The sequence below is a fragment of the Bos indicus x Bos taurus genome, chromosome 24, assembly GCF_003369695.1.
Source record: "Bos indicus x Bos taurus breed Angus x Brahman F1 hybrid chromosome 24, Bos_hybrid_MaternalHap_v2.0, whole genome shotgun sequence".
In the NCBI taxonomy this organism is placed as follows: Eukaryota; Metazoa; Chordata; class Mammalia; order Artiodactyla; family Bovidae; genus Bos; species Bos indicus x Bos taurus.
The window spans coordinates 12,051,833-12,069,215 of NC_040099.1; the positions used below are offsets into that span (position 1 = coordinate 12,051,833).

General features: G+C 39.7%; 1 non-coding gene across 1 annotated transcript; it reads right to left on the minus strand.

Annotated features, from left to right (window-relative positions):
- Nucleotides 1-373: 373 nt before the first annotated feature.
- TRNAC-GCA lies at nt 374-445 on the minus strand. Its single transcript has one exon. It is a non-coding gene; the product is annotated as a tRNA-Cys (tRNA).
- Between the last annotated feature and the right edge of the window lie 16,938 nt (nt 446-17,383).

A 17,383-nucleotide genomic window follows, 5' to 3' on the forward strand; every position in this document is an offset into this window, starting at 1 on the left:
ATTCTTGCCTGGAAAATTCCATGGACAGAGGAACCTGGAGGGCTACAGTCCATGGGGTCACAAAGAGTCAGGCACAACTGAGCACATCAGCAACTGACAATGTTATCTTTCTAGCAGCTATTTAAAGGATTTCGAAGTATGTAATCCAAAGAACACTTTAAAAAATAGAGATATCTCATACAGCCACCAGCTGAAACTTATATCAAAAAAATATGATAATAACAAGTCATTAGCATAAATAATGCAAGTTAGTTGCTCAGTCGTGTCTGACTCTTTACGACCCCATGGACTGTAGCCCACCAGGCTCCTCTGTCCATGGGATTCTCCAGGCAAGAATACTGGAGTGGGGTGCCATTTCCTTCTCCAGGGGATCTTCCCGACCCAGGGATTGAACCTGGGTCTCCTGCATTGCAGGCAGATGCTTTACCAACTGAACTACTAGGGAAGCCCCGGCATAAATAATAGCAGATCATAAATAATCAAGGTGGCATGCATATTCAGAAATAAACAATATTAGATATAGGAACCTGTAAAGTAACTTTAATTTTGCGATACAGTAACCAACTACAAGATATTGTAGAACAGAAATATACCTGACACACTGAGAAAAACCATCAGCTTGCCAGCAAAGGGGAAGGTTAAACATGGTTTTGATCAGAGGTATCATTAATGAAAGATTAATAACTTAAAAGATTAATAGTATCTTAAAGGGAAGAATTTCCTTTTATCTCCTTTTGCCTTCTTATCCTTTAATGTAGGTGTTAATGAATATTGAACTGGACAAAAGGCAAGAAAAGGTTTAAGAAAAGGGAACAGACTGAATCTTCATCCTTGAATAATCCAACTTGATTTTCTCCACCTTCCCCCTTTGAGCACCTCAGTAATTTTCTGTGGCTATTTCTGCACAGAAAATAAATATGCTTTGAATAAGGGGAAAATGTGTCTTAGGCATTATATAAGATGATTGCTAGGAAAAGTTAAGTTCTTAACCTGTGTTGTAAGAAAAGAAAAAAAAAAAAAACTGTTGTCCTCAGTAAAATAAGCACCATTTTATAGTGAATCTGTCTCTGTCCTTCATTTCCAGTCTACCCCTCCTCCCATTCCATTTTCAGAAGAAACAGATTCTCATCAGGAACTAAGGAAAGTTATTATTTTTTCCAATCACTGTTTCAACCAAACATCTCAAGTTAAATGCACATTTCTTGCATTTGCTAAGAAGGGAAGCTCTGCCTCCACCACCACCATGTGCACTGATGCTCTGAGATACCACACAGTATGAGCTGGTGATGCTACAAAGCTGGTGATGCTTTTTTTTTTTTTTTCACTTGTTCATTAAGCAGGAGACCCAGGTTTATGTAAAACCACATACTCATCATCGTTTAGTGGTGTGGCTTTGTCGCATCACAGCTCTTATCTTTCTGGAGTTGGTGGTTTGGTAGCCGCTGTCACCAATGTCAAGATCTCAGCCCTGTTGGTAGTCCTCTGACACCTGAGTCAGCCTTGCCAGGCAGGTAGCAGGATTCCCTGGGGGATGCCTGGAATGTGTGACTCTTTTGAACTGCGGAAGAGCTCTGAGACCCTTTCTGCTGCTCTTGGTGGTACACTGACTTCTTCCTGTCCAGTGGCTCAGTGGTCAAGAATCTGCCTGCAATGCAGCAGATGTGGGTTCAATCACACTTGGGATTCTTTACCACAAAGGAGTACTGGACGGGTAGGCTACAGATCATGGTGTCACAAAGAAGTGGACACAACTTAGTGACTGAACAGCAACAGCAAAGGTCTCTATGATTCCTCAGTTGCATTCAGTGGTAATGGGGATCGCTGAGACGAAACAGCGTGCTTGGCACTCTGAAGGCCCTGTTTTGTGAACTCATCAGTATCCCAGTGGCTGCATCCTTCCTGCTGAGAGAACCTACCACTGTGACGGCACCTGCTGTCTGGCTAGTCCCCTGCTCGAGTCATTTAGACTCGAGGCCCCGCAGTCCTTGATGAGGCTGGTCTTATAACTATGCTGCTAGAATTGACTCCTATAGTACTTCGTACAGCTTGTTTCACCCTGTGGTTTCAGGTAAGGAGAGAATAGATTTCCCAGTTAAATGTCACTGGAAATACTGAAATTGGGAATAATGTGATATGAAAAACACAAAGCTCAAGGGGCCAGTCCATCTTGATTTGAGTCTGCTCCTGTAATCTGCTACTGTGATGACTGGTTACTTCACTGGCTTCCATTTCCTCACTTGTGAAGCAGAGATAATAGATGCCCACTCCACTGACAGCTATGACCGCTAAATGAGCTAAGGAACAGACATAGGGTGCCTCACCTATAAAGGACGCTGATTAATGTTGGTAATAGATGTTAACATTTTTTATCAGCATCCCCTATCGCTTTACTATGACCTTTATATTCCTCATCTTCCTACAAAAAATTAAAGTGATCAGCATATTTGTTTGTTTACTTTTTATTTTATTAAAAACACCTTTGATTTACTATGCTTAGCTGTATAGAAATGCTATCAAGTGTTCTCAAAGAACTCAACACCCATTTAAAAAAAATAGCTCTATTTTGTTCATATCTAGGTCTCACTAGCAGACATAAATTAATACTTAAACATAAATAAATAGAAAGTGAATTATGTTAAGCATTATCAGTCCCAAACTGCATCCTTTAAAACTGTACCATATTAGCTGTAGTGAAATGTAAACTAGAAATCTTTTTAAATCATAATGTTTAAATTAAGACATCAGAAGATATATTGCAAATACTCAGATGGAATTTCACTGCCCTCAGTAGAGCTAGAAATACATTTTGCTACAATTTTCAATTATGTAACATAAAAATTGAAATATTTATAAGAAATAATCAAACTAAAGACAAGCATAATTTAAAAAACCATGTTAATGGGCAATGCCTTTCATCCCCTCCTCCCAAAAAGGGAGATGAAACGAACAAAACAACATGCCTCAAATAGCTTACACTTTTCAAATTTCACAGTCCTGGTTAATTCACATCCCAATTATCCTCTGAGGTACCCTAACCATGGAGACAACAAAGGATTTAGGGGAACAACGTAAGGCTTTGGGGAACAAAAACAATAAAGACATGTTGTGTTTATACCTAGTCAAGCAACAAGGTTCCCTGGGGACTAAGTCATCCTAAAAAGAAAAAAAAAATAAGACACAAAGATTTGTTTATATCTGCAATAGTGACTACTGCTGTTTTGCAAGTATTCCTGTCTCTCCATCTCTATCTCAGAGATAGATGAGCCATGTGGTTCCTTCTGTCCAATGGGTGTTAGCCATGTAAAGTGCCTTTTAAGGCCAACATGTTTAACTGCCTGAGAAAGAACCTGGAGATATTTCTCTTTGGAATTGTAACTGTCACGATCACTCCTCTTTGAGCCTGGATCCATACGAATCTTCATGGAGTAGATCCAGCCTTGCTGACCAGCAGTGAGCCTTGTGTGAGTGAAGGAAAGATTTTATTGTTTAAAGCAGATATTTGTGTGTGTGTGTATATAAATATACATAGATATACACACTTATATATGTCATATATATATATATGTGAAAGTGATAGTCCCTCAGTCATGTCCAACTCTTTGCGACCTATGGGCTGTAAACTGCCAGGCTTCTCTGTCCATGGGATTCTCCAGACAAGAATACTGGAGTGGGTTGCCTTTCCCTTCTCCAGGAGATCTTCCTGACCCAGGGATCGAACTTGGGTCCCCTACATTGGCAGACAGATTCTTTACCTTCTGAGCCACTGGAGATCTTTTCATATATATACATGGGGGGTAGGGGGCGGCAGCTTCCTTGATGGCTCAGCAGGTAAAGAATCTGCCTGCAATGCAGGAAACAAAAGAGATGTGAGTTTGAGCCCTAGGTCAGGAAGATCCCTGGGAGAAGGAAATGGCAACTCACTCCAGTATTCTTGCCTGGAGAATCTCATAGACAGGGGAGCCTGGCAGTCTGCAGTCCGTGGGGTCACAAAGAGTCAGATACAATTGAGCACAGACTGGACTGGATATGTGTATATACACACTGGATATTTATACATATATATGGGCTTCCCTCTTGGCTCAGTTGATAAACAATCCGCCTGCAATGCAGGAGACCCCGGTTAGAGTCCTGGGTCAGGAAGATCCGCTGGAGAAGGGATAGGCTACCCACCCCAGTCTTCTTGGGCTTTCCTTGTAGCTCAGCTGGTAAAGAATCTGCCTGCAATGAAGGAGACCAGGATTCGATCCCTGGGTTGGGAAGATCTCCTGGAGAAGGGATAGGCTACCCATTCCAGTATTCTGGCCTGGAGAATTTCATGGACTGTATAGTCCATGGGGTGGCAAAGAGTCAGACATGACTGAGTGACTTTCACTTTCATGTATATATTTGGAGGTGAACACGTATGCTCCTTTCATTACCTGGAAATTTTGGAGGACGAACCCCACCTCTTCCCATCACTCATTCTCTATCCTTCACAACAGACTGTTACCAAGGAAATAAAGAGCTCTGCCTCTGGAACACATTCCTGAGAAATTTGTCAGAGAAGCTACAGAAGTACAAAGAATTCTACAGGCTGACACAAAAGCCAGGGTTAACCAAGAAGGAAATTCCAGAAAGAGAATCACTAGGTCAGGACAGACAGGGAACAGAGTAAATAGCACTTTAGGAGAGAAAACATTCAGAATATATTTTATTCAACAGTATGTTAGCTTTAAAAATTATAAAACAAGCAACATACTGTTGAATAAAATATGTTATATCTTCCTACCTTGTCAAACATGCATTCATTTGGACAAAATGTATAAAGCTATGTTTTCTATTTGACTAAAATTTGGAGAAATATCCAAGCTGAATACATCTACTTTGCATGTATCTTGGTTCTGTTGATGGGCTGGCTATGTTTGGATGAGTAATAAAGGCAAAGACAATTCATAAATAATTATATATCTTTTCTATAACATTTATTTTCATTGATTTCAATAATGCAAAGGATTGCATCTCATAGCTCAGAGGGTATAAAAAAAGGAAATCTCTGTGAGAGCAAAAGGAATCCACTGGTTGAAAATAATTAACTATTGCAGGAATGATTTGAATAGAGGCAGGCTGGCCATCTGCCAGGGATAGGGGACTACCGAGTTAGGCAGGCTGTATATACCTTTTCAGATATACAGTTTCGGGGGACTCTAAATTTTTTTATTCTGATTTTTTTTATTCACCATTTTGAGCACTTTCTCCATGTGAAACCCTCTGTTACATCTACAACAATGAAGAAGAGTGGTAGGAATAAGCTCTTTCATGGCCAAGGAAACAGGCAATTGAGCAGATAATTAGAAGGGTTGCAATAAAGCTCTTTAGTCGAAGTAGATCGGAGGTCACCACAGAGGGGTCAGGGAAGGGAGGCAGGCAGGAAGGAGGGCAGGCACCGGAGCTGAACAGGGAAGGGTGGAGGAAAGGGAATTCTGTGCCAAGGAGGCGTGGGCAGGAGCTATGAACTGTTATTCCAAGCAGAAGAAATTGATGGGCAAAGGTTCTGAGCAACGAGAACGGCTCTTATGATGAAATGAGGGAAAGTGAGAGAGTGGTTGGGGGTGCAAGGGAGATGACAAGAGGGAAAGGAGTGAGAGGCAGGCAGTCAGGCTACGTCCAACAGACACGATTTCTTGAAAGCCTTGTTGAAAGTTTGGTACATTATCTTAAAAACAATGAGAAGTCATCAAAAAGTTTCCAGCCGAAAGGGGCTAACTTTTTTACATGTTACATGTTCACCCAGACGTGTATAAGGACTGGTTTAAATCTTACTGACTTACTTATTTTATATCATTTGGATAGTTTAGAACACTCCTCACAAAGTTTTGTAGCTTTCAGAGTTCTAAATTATTGAACAGTCAGTTCAATTTATCTAATTTTAACTACAAATAACATTGGTATTTACAGAACTCAAAAGGAATATTTTACATAAAGTTTTATATAAATTCAATAGTAACAGCTACAATTTATACTGCAAATAAGCATCAATATTTATTTTTAAAAAGGATTTGGAGAAGGGCTCAAGTTTTTTTTTTTTTTTATAACTATACATTTCACATGAGCTCAGTTAAACTTGAATTAAATTTCACTGCTCTTTTTCTTTGTAGGTTAAACATCATATCCTATTGGATGTTGCCTTTTTTAGGACATGAGAGAAATTCAATCTGTTAAATTAATTGTACTGACATATTTTTAGAATATGGTTTATACACAGTGCTTTTTAAGCTTATCATGACATGCCATTGTTTGTATTTAACTTGCATCAAGTGTATTGTAACTCATTCTTAGTCCTTAAAACCTGCATTCAACACACAAGACTGCATATAGTTAAGCTGTGAACTTCTAATCAAACAAACTAATCGCAGCTTTAAATTATGCAATTTACCTCTGTCCTCCCGCCTAATTTTTAATAGATGTCATGGTATTTGCATCTTCTTTATCGAGATAGAAATCATCTTCCTATGATAAACTCTCTGAATGGAATATGACAGAGAAGATAGATGACCTCTGAATGGTAAATTTCCCAATAACCATCTACAAAGTGACTATGGAAGGAATTCTATACAGTTTCATGGCTTACAAAAACTACTCCTCTTATCTCCACAAAAGCATGCAGGCAGATAGGAAGGAGGGAAGGCAGCAGGGAGGGTGGAAGAAAGGAAGGAAGGAAGATGTTTAAATAAGAAGGACCCACAGGGCAGAAATAGGCAGCAAGTGTGGCTCTTGGTGAAGATGAATCAAGCAGGAATTCATTTAGAAATGTATCCTCAATGCCAACCATGGACAGTGACTTGAGTTCTTCACATAGCACTCTTAAGAACCTGGTAGTCCTAATTGGAAAGATAAAATACAGACCTGACATAAGGTAAAACACTGCTTCTCCAGTGTGGTCTGTGAACCACCTACATCAGAATCAAGGGGGTTGCTTATGTAAAATGCAGATCATGTCCCGAGTGCCCACCCCATATCTACTGACATCTAATCTGAACTCCTCTCCAAGTCCCATTGCAAATATGTACCTTACCTATTTCCTCAGTTGTCACAGTTGATGTACTTGAAAATCTGAAAAGTCCTCAGAAATAACACAGAAAGTAATCTGAAGGAGGTAAAGGAAAATGCCTCTGAGATCAAACAGGACAAATGACCCCAGCAAAGGAGAATGACTGTTGTCCCTAAATATGCAGGAGTTAAATCAAGGTGTGCCCTGATACCACCGTGACAATTAGCTTCAGTGACACCATTTTTGATTAAGGGAAATTCTGAGGCAAGATATTATCACTAGATGTACCTGAATTTAAGATACTAAAAGGATATTGACTTCACCCACTCAACATTCAGTTTTCCTAAAGAAAACAAAAGCTTGTTAATTCTCATTAATGAAATCTTCCTATGTGTGGATGCTCTGTTGTGCCCTAGCCTTGGTGACTCCATGGACTGCAGCCTCCCAAGCTCCTGTGTCCATGGGATTCTCCAGGCAAGAATATTGGAATTAGTTGCCATTTCCTATTCCAGGGATCTTCCTGACCCAGGTATAAAAATTGTGTATCTTGCATCTCCTTCATTGGCAAGCAGATTCTTTACCACTGCACCACTTGGGAAGCTCCAGAAAATCATCCTACAGCCTATGAAATCTGGGGGTTCCAGAGATCTTCCTTCGAGGAGTCTGAAGATCTACCAACTTTCCAGACTGGTCTTATCTTTTGTTAACCCATACCATGGGTTTTACTTTTTTTTTTCCAGAAAGGCATTCCTAGTCCCAGAATACCATCATTTTTCCCCACAGGGCCCTTGTATTTTGGAAAAAGAACAAACTGTTAAATTTTACAATTTAGTTTTAGAATGGATTTGTGGCAGAGGGAAATATTTTAAGGAATCCAAGGAATCCTTATATATTTTCAATATTTACAAATGTCTCTGGAACCTAGACCAGGAGAAAACTTGTACAGTGAAAGGTGTCTTGAATCAACAAATCTACAAACAGTATTCTCTGAGGGCTAAGATTACAAATCCATTCTTAGACATATGTTTATTTTTAATATTCATAGTTAGTCACACAGAACTGAACATATTTGGATTGGTCCTTTAGATGAAAGTGTTAATTTTTCAAGGAGATGAATACTAATCAACAAACAGGAGTTCTTTACATAGATTAAATTACCTACTGCCCTACCTCTAACAACAACAAGAAAAGCATATTAAAATTGCAACCAAATGTAACACATGAATTAAAAGTTTGATCTAACTGATATTTCACATAATATTATACATCAGAGAATGTTTATTCCCCTAGTGGGACAATTCTAAAAGAGATGGCTGACCTATACACATTAACAGACAAATAAATCCTACCTGTCTCTGCAAATAAGATAGCAATGTCAAGTTTATCTTGCATTTATTTAAAAATAATTGATTTGTTTTTTTTTTTCAAGAGTGACTCACTACCTCTCCAAGTGACAAGATTTTCCCAGGCCTTCAACCACTTGATTACAGAAGTCATTCTTTAGCCGCATATCCTGGAAAAAATATAAAATTCTCATTATGGTTCATGCTGTCAAAATAGTATTGTGCCACTAGCAGCAGGCATAGAGCTCCTTAACAATCAAAAAAAAGATTCATGTGAAAAAATCTAGTAAACTGAGATCACTCAAGCAGAAAACCACCACACTACTAAAGACAAGCAGGTAGAGACAAAAGCACAGCATCTTAGAACCTCCCTTCTTTGTGACTGGGGTGAGATCGTACAGATGACACATGCCCCCGCCCAAGTCCATCTAGGATCCCTCTTGAGACACTATGCACCAGACAAGTAAAGGAGAGAAGAGATCTCATTTTGCGTTTTGATTTTTTGTTACTCTCACCTCTTCAAATCATAAAATATGTTGGGGGGATGCAGTGATTCCATAGCAGGCAAAGAGATAACTTTCTACTTTTTGCCATTTTTTTTTCCACTTCAAAATTTATCTATGACCAAATGATTAAAAAATTCATAGTTTTCTCTTACTTTTTCATTTTAAAAGCCCTGCCCAAGACCCAATCCATGGTCATAAATTTAGTACTAAAATAAGTATTTATAGAAAAAAGTAAATAGTTCTCAATAGTCTGTACTCATGTCTATTATTCTTTATTACATATTATCATTCTTTGGGGTCATATTCTAGATTAATAAGAGGTGAAAAAAATTAATATAATAACCTTCATTTAAACAAACAAAAAGCTGTTAATATGTTATATATCTCATTGTTTGCTTTTCTCAAAAGCCTTCAACAAATAACATATATATCCCATCATGGGGAAATGTTTAAATAAATTATGATACATTCAAAAAGTTCAATATTATATAGCTTTTAGATTTACCAATAATTTTAATGGCATAAGTAAATTCTTAAAAAAACAATATAAATATGAACTACACTGTACTAATGCATACTTTTATTCTATATATTGAGAAAAAGAAAATAAAAATGAGGCAAGAGAGAAGAAACTACTAACGGGTATGGAGTTTAGTTTAGGATGATTAAAATATTCTATACTTAGATTGTGACCAATGGTTGTTCAACTCTGTACTATACTTAAAAAACTTTGAATTGTACACTTTAAATAATTGCATATTATAGTATGTAATACTATCACAATAAATATGATTAAAATACTAGATATTATTTTAGATAACATTACTAAAGTATAATTTGACTAAAATACCTAATTGAGGTATAAAGTTTGATAAATTATAACAAATGTTTATACTAATGAAATCAGGATATATGTTTTCCTTAGCTCAAAATATTGTCTTCATTTAATATGTATTCCTTTCTAGTTAATCCCGTCTTAACTTTCAGCCTGGGGAAAATATTGACCAGATTTGCCACTATCAGTTCAGTTCAGTTCAGTTCAGTCACTCAGTCGTGTCTGACTCTCTGCGACCCCATGGACCACATCACTACAGGCTTCCCTGTCCATCACCAACTCCCGGTGTTGAGTCAAACTCATGTCCATTGAGTCAATAATGCCATCCAGCCATCTCATCCTTGGTCATCCCCTTCTCCTCCTGCCTTCAATCTGTCCCAGCATCAGGGTCTTTTTATAGATTAGATAATTTTCTAGGGTTTCCATACAAATAGAACCATACAGTATGCACTCTTTTTTTTTTTTTGGCTCAACATATTTTTTGAGATTGCATTTATCAAGTTTTTGCTTCTTTGCACTGATGATTCATATCCCATTCATCTCCTGATGAATTTTGTGGATGTTTTCAGATTTCCAGTATTTGCCTACTATGAACAAAGGTACCATAAGCATCCGTACACACATATGTGTGGCTATTTTTATTACTCTCGGGTAAATATGAAAAGTGAAATTAATGGGCTACATAGTAGCTCGCTTTTTTGTTGTTGTTTTTTTAGCTTTTGATGAACTGTCAAACTATTTTCCATAGTTGTACCATTACAAATCTCATCAGACGTTACCAGCATTTCTTTGATCCATATCCTCTCCAACTCTTGGGAGCAGTCATGATTGTTAATAGTTGTCATATAGCTGTGTAGTGATCTGATGTGTGTGTGTGTGTGTGTGTGCTTTTAATTTACAGTTCCCAGTGAATGATGACATATGCAAATATACTCCCCCATAATAATGTATGCAATTATAATTTCTGGATATTCTGTATTTTCATCTGTAAAATATCTTTTAACATGTTTTATTGGGTTGTATCTTACATTTAGTAGGTTAGGACTTGCTACCCAGTTCTGGGTTATTTGCTTAGCAGACAGAGTCCAAATACCAGCAACTTCAGGCTCTGCCCTAGTTTGAGAGAGCCAGCTGTCTGGCGGCACCCTGTCTCTGTGATGCAGAGAACAAGCAAGGCATGGGTAACGGGTGTGCCCGTGCTAGTCTGATGTGGAACACTTCAACAGCAATATAACTTTGAGAACCCACCCAGGTTGGCTAAAGTTTGGTTAGCTCTCTACTGTGATTTGACTTCTCCCTTGCAACGATTATTTTCCTTTCTTCCTTTCAAAGGAACTGATCCCTGATTAGCTTTCCAACACCCATTTTAGCATCAGCTGCTAGAAAACTCAACCTATACATGGCCTAAATGCTCCTCCTGTTTCATTTCATTCTTCTTGCGATTTTTTAAAGACTTTCATTTATGAGTGACATGATAACTCTAAGTGACAAAAGTGACATGATAAAAGTAAGTGACAAACAGCATGAGTGACAAATAAAACTAGGTGTCGTGCTTCTTCACAGTTGGTTCCAACCGTCGAAAATCATAAACCACCAAGAACACTGCGTAACCTTGGTTTTCCCAACCTCAACTGAAAATATGCTCTTTACCCATAAATAATAGAAAGTTTAACCAGCTATGAACTCTGCTTTATTAAAAGTTCTAGTTTTTAAAACTTAAATGGCATAAACACTAGCATAGCTTCTTTGTAACATTTTGAAAAACCTGATTTTTTTTTGTTTGTTTTTTCAGTGCTACTCAGAAAAATCTTTCATTGTCATGGGTTCCCCACTCAGGAAAGAAAAGAAAATAAATTTAGGCCTTAGCTATAACAAAAGCTAAAACAAAACAAACCTGTATTCTTTGCTTTACTTGTTGACAAAGGTCAAGCTTGAATCCTGCCCAAGGTTGATGCTCAGACTCCATTTTCTCTGTTTGACAATGCCATCTCCATTTTTGAAACTTCTCTTGCCTAACTTCCATGTCAGGATTTTGCTTCACCCTTTTCTCCTTAATCCCTTGGCTCAGTTCCTGGGGTCAATCCTGGTTCAGACCCCTGAAGTGTGCCTCACCCAGTGGACTTTCATAATTTGGCACTTAAATCATGCCCAGGAAATGACAGTGAGCATATATACTAATACAAATTACAGTCTCATTATGCCATTTGCAGTCAGTCACACTGATATGCAGAAAGACAGATTTGAAAGAACTTAGTCAATTACCATAGTATCTGCATTTACATTAAGTAAATGTTCCTGCACCTTGAATATTATTTAATCTTATTCAACTCACTCTAATTGGTTCTGTAGCTCCAAGCACATCCTCTGCTTCATAACTAATATCCAGTCTCTTGATCTCAGCTAAACTCAGGCCATAAACCACAGACAGCAGGGCAGTGAAGCAAGAGATCCCAGAGCCGAGGAGACAAAAGAAGGAATGCAGGACAATCGTCAGAATCCCAGTCACTGCAAACAGACAAAGCTGGGAAACCAAACTCCCCAAGTTTGGTTGCTCTCAAGCTTTCTGATCACAACCTCATGCACAAATACATCCACACAAACACATGTGCACACACATATGCAGACATGCACACATACATACGATCACTTTATAGAGTATTTCTTTAACATCAAGAAAACAAGTTTCCTGGATTAGCTGGGGAGAAAAATAGGATATTCAGAAGGTGTCAAGGAGAATTATAAACAGGAGAAAAATGTATCTTGCATCTAAAACACACCTTTTGTTCCTTCTGAAGGGATATCAGAAAAAGAGAGACGGATACCCCTTACTCAGTGACCTTTGTATAAGGGCATAAAGGGTTCCCAGCAGCACCATTATTCCCTGAGTGCTATTCTCTCACACTCAATTACCACGTGAAATTCACCTTTCCTTTATCCTCCCTCTGCAGAACCTCAGAGGTGAGCCTGGGTACTGCTGACGCTGCAGGTATGATGCAGTCAGTAAAATGCTTCACAACAAGCACACTTACCCATTGACCTTCATCACTCCTTTGGAGGAAGCATCTGGCAGCTCTGTATTACAATATGGGCAAGGCATTGTGCGCAGCCCTAGGACTTCTCCCCTTCATGTCAGAATCCCCCCTTAGCAAAAATTAATGAAGGAGGAAATGGGGCATGAGGCCGGACTACACTGCTATCCCTCAAACTGAGCATTTAAGGCTCTGAGTCATGTTAAGCATAAGCATCTTAAAGAGACATTGCCTGTCACCTATCGTCATTTTTGTGGAACAGATTTTCATAGGAAATACAATCTGATTAGCCAGGAAGGACAGAGTTTATGTACATGCCACAACACGGGCTAGACTGAGTCTTTTAAAAGGTTCTTTTAGTCCTGTTTGCACACGAACCAAGTATTCTGTTTTCTTGACTTTTGAGTTGTTTGTTATTAACATGCCCTTGCTATGTACATTTCTAAAACTGGCATTTTACTTTTAAAAAGTTCCCCTAATATTGGGGCCATTCAAACTGAAATTATAAACACTCTAGGCTCCCAAATGCCCTCCTGGGAGAGCTTGAGGACCCTCAACCTGAGACAAAATGATCTGCACAACCAATGGGTTTTGAGCTACTACTGAAGCCTAGAAGCCGGAAAGAGACAATGTAAGGCGATCGAACTAATATAATTTGTTAAAGTGAGAGCTGAAAATTCTGGTGATTACTTCTAACAGAAGCTTTATTTAATCTTACCAAATTCACTCGAGTTGGTTTTTAATTGAATTATTCAATGTTGGAAGGTAGTTCTCTGAGGGTCTCTCACCTGCAAGTCTAAGAAACCAAGTGCTGACTGTTCTTTGCTCCAGACTGTCTTCACAAGGTTGCTGGTACAGCACCAGTCTTCAGAAATAGAGACGTGCACTCTGGTGGCAAAGGATACATATTCTTACTCTCTAGTATAATAGAGATAACCTCTTCCTCCAGAGCAAAGGCCAGTCATGCTGATGCTATTAATATTTTGGAAATATCTGAAATCCCAAACCTCAGGGTTCCTCTCCTATAATGCACTTTAGTGCAGGCGGCCTCTGGTCCTTATCTTAGCACCTGAAGTAACTGAGGCTGAAGAACTGGCACAGATAGGCCCATGCTCTCGCTAGTATTTCGGCTGAGTAATAACGCATCTTTCTTCCCTGACCTGGGGTTTGTGGCTACTACTGCCATCATTGAAAGCAGAGTATACGAACTGTGCGTTTGAAAGTAGAATAAAATCATAAACTTTTCCACTTTCTTGATGGATTTAATGATGAAGATGGAATTATGAGAGTAATATGGCTTTTTTTTTTTTTTACTAACATTCACATTATAGGGATTCAAGGACAAGAGAGAGAGAAAGATAAAATCTCACTTGAAGAAACAATGGCTGAAAATTTCCCTATATTGTTTTTTTTTAATATAAATTTATTTATTTTAATTGGAGGTTAATTACTTTACAATACTGTATTGGTTTTGCCATACATCAACATGAATCCGCCACAGGCTTTTTGAAAAAAGAAGTATTAGGATCTGGTGGGTCAGTTAATGAGATCTGAGGGAAGTCCTCGGGAAACAGTAGAAAACGTTTTGACAAAATTGTGTGGTCCAGTGGGAAGTAAAGCGTTCTGTACTTTATTGCCAGTTAAAGAAGGGGGAGGTTGGTGAGGTGGTTACAAGCAGAGAACCCGAGAGGAGGTCCCTGAACAGTGCCCCAGTGATGGCTGCTCTAACTACCCTTTGGGTGGGGGGCTTCTTCACCAATCTGTCCTGTCAACTAATAAAGCCAGATAAAATTCAGGGGCCTGTGCTCCAACTGAAATTTCCTGAGATTATAAGAGTGGGTGCAGAGTACTTAATCCCCCTGGCAGTTAAGGAAAAACTGCCTTCTTATCATCAGTTGCAACAACTTTTCCTAAAATGTGTCCTAGATGAACAGCAGGCTCCTTCTTGCTTTAGGACCAGTTACAGAAACGTGCTTCCTCAATGAGCATAAAGTGGGGGAAATGCGTGACAACTATGTCAGTAAACCAAGAGAATCATATCAGAATTTTGTCTGTCACTGGTGAGATGAGGGGGCTGGGCACATAATCCTGTTAAAGAAGACCGGAAACAGCTGAGTTGTCTTGCAGCTGCTGCATCCATCATGTCTGTTATGGCAGTCTCAGATCCACTCAGAGAAGGTGATAAACAGTCTCAGAGTTCTGTGCAGCAGGTTTTGTTATAAGGGAGTTTTGCTTCTATTGGGGAGATTTACCTGAAACAAACTCCTGCAGGAAACCACAGATGAGGCAGTGACTAATATTCTGGCACCCTGACTGCCTGGGATTGAGTATTCAATACCGATGAAGGTGTCGCCTATGGAACAAGAAACTGACCCAAAGAAATCTAGAAAAATTCCTGAGGTCAGCCTCAGCATCCTGAAAAACCTCTGTAGCCTAGGGAGAGAACTCAAACACTGTTACTTTCACAATCGGGCAGGAGATGCTTCAGATGTAGGTGAATTCCTCAGAGAAAGTCACCTCTTGTGAACCAACCTTGTCAGCCAGAAACTCCATAACCTCATTCAAAAGTAGAATGTGGATGTAAATGTTGAGCCAGAGACTTTGAAGGCTGAAACAGCCAGGGAGATCTTGCTGTACAAAGCAGAGTATTGAGAAGGCTTAAATACTGGAAGACTGGTTGACTCACGAGCTGTCAGCATGAGACTCAAAACAAAAAGTAAATACAAATTGCAATAGCAAGGTAGTTCTTTCTTCCTATGTGTCACCAAGCCCTCCCATCCCTCCCCTGACCTCAGCTGGTTCTAAGGAGAACAAAGATGACTAGAAGAGAGGCTGGTGTCTCCATTATCCCTAGAGAGATCAAAGACCATATGAACCCTTCTAAGTATCTGGGGACTTTGGGGGAGGAGACAATTTGTCATGGCTTTAATGGATATGTTCACCCCAACCACAGGGCTGTCCAGACCACAGATGGAAAAGGCATCCGGACTTGACTAAAAGGTTTGAGCACAGCAGTGAAGAAAAGCCTCCGTGACCTCATGGTGGGATGTGGTGGTCTGCTGTTTCTCACCTAGAACCAGAGTAGGAACTGGTGTTATGTGTGTGTACCTCCCCAGCATATAAATGGCAGGGGAGATTTTCCAGATCAGGAAAAGAACAGGAAAAATGCAACATGTAAATCACTTCCCAAAACCTCCCTTTCATTTGCAATCAGCGGTTGTTCAGGATTTAGCACAAGGGCCATTTCCCTTGATGTTTGAAGCTTTCATCATGCACACGGCATCTTGTTGGTTGGCAAGGCAGAATTTGGTCTCAAAAGCTTTGACTGTGCTATTACACCACCACCTGCAAAAGCAACTAATAGACCCTGACATACTGCAGGTACATGGCTGACAACTTAAATGTCTTGGGACGATGTGAATGAATCAAAAGCCCTGATGCTTTTGAACTGTGGTGCTAGAGAAGACTCTTGAGAGTCCCTTGGACTACAAGGAGATCAAACCAGTCAATCCTAAAGGAAATCAGTTCTGAATATTCATTGGGAGGGCTGATGCTGAAACTGAAGCTCCAATACCTTGGCCACCTAATGTGAAGCGACAACTCATTGGAAAAGACCCTGATGCTGGGAAAGATTGAAAGCAAAAGGAGAAGAGGGTGGCAGAGGATAAGATGGTTAGACAACATCACCAACTCAAACGAATTTGAGCAATTCCAGGAGTTAGTGAAGGACAGGGGAAAAAGCCTGGCGTGCTGCAGTCCATGGGGTTGCAACGAGTCGGACACAACTTAGATACTAAACAGCAACAATCTTTTAAGGACAAATTGCTGCTCATCAGCCCCTTACCACCACACCGGAGACCCAGCATCTTCTCAGTCTCTGGGTACTAGAAACAAAATATGCTCAGCACCGAGATTCTCCTTGATCTTTCATATTGAACAATGTATACATCAGCATCCTTTGTGTGGACCCAAACCAGGTGTCTGCATCAGAAGTGATCCATGAAACTATGGCACTTTCTCTGTCTCTGTGCCTCCACAGTGATAATGGCTCCTTTGAGCTTTGAGTCTCTATGACTGATGACTGCCAACAGGGCCTTAGTCAAAAGGATGCATCCTCAATGCAGAGACAACCCCTGGATTTTGGCCTTACTGGATCCATGAGTCGACTGCAAGGACCACTCCTTTTGAAAAGTGGCTATTAGCTCTCCACTGGGTTCATGCTGAAGCCGAATGCCTGGCTTTGGTATAAGTTGCATGAATATGTGTTCAATCATGTCCAGCTCTTTGTGACCACTTGGGCTATAGCCCGTCAGGCTCCTCTGTCCATGGGATTTCCCAGGAAAGAATACTGGAGTGGGTTGCCATTTTCTTTTCCAGGGGAATCTTCGACCCAGGAATCAAACCTGCACAGATTCTTTTACTGCTGAGCTGCCTCAACCTCCTGCTTGGCATGGGTTAACTTGGACTAAATAACTAACAGTGTGAAGAATCCAACAAGCCTCACTGGACAATTGGAAATGTTACACTCAGCAATGCAGCTGTTCTGGCCTGGGCCCCCATCTCTCTACTTTACTGAAAAAGTGGCAACAACCATCTTGGGAATAATTTCATTCCCCACACCAATGCCTTATGGGAAAGCTGTT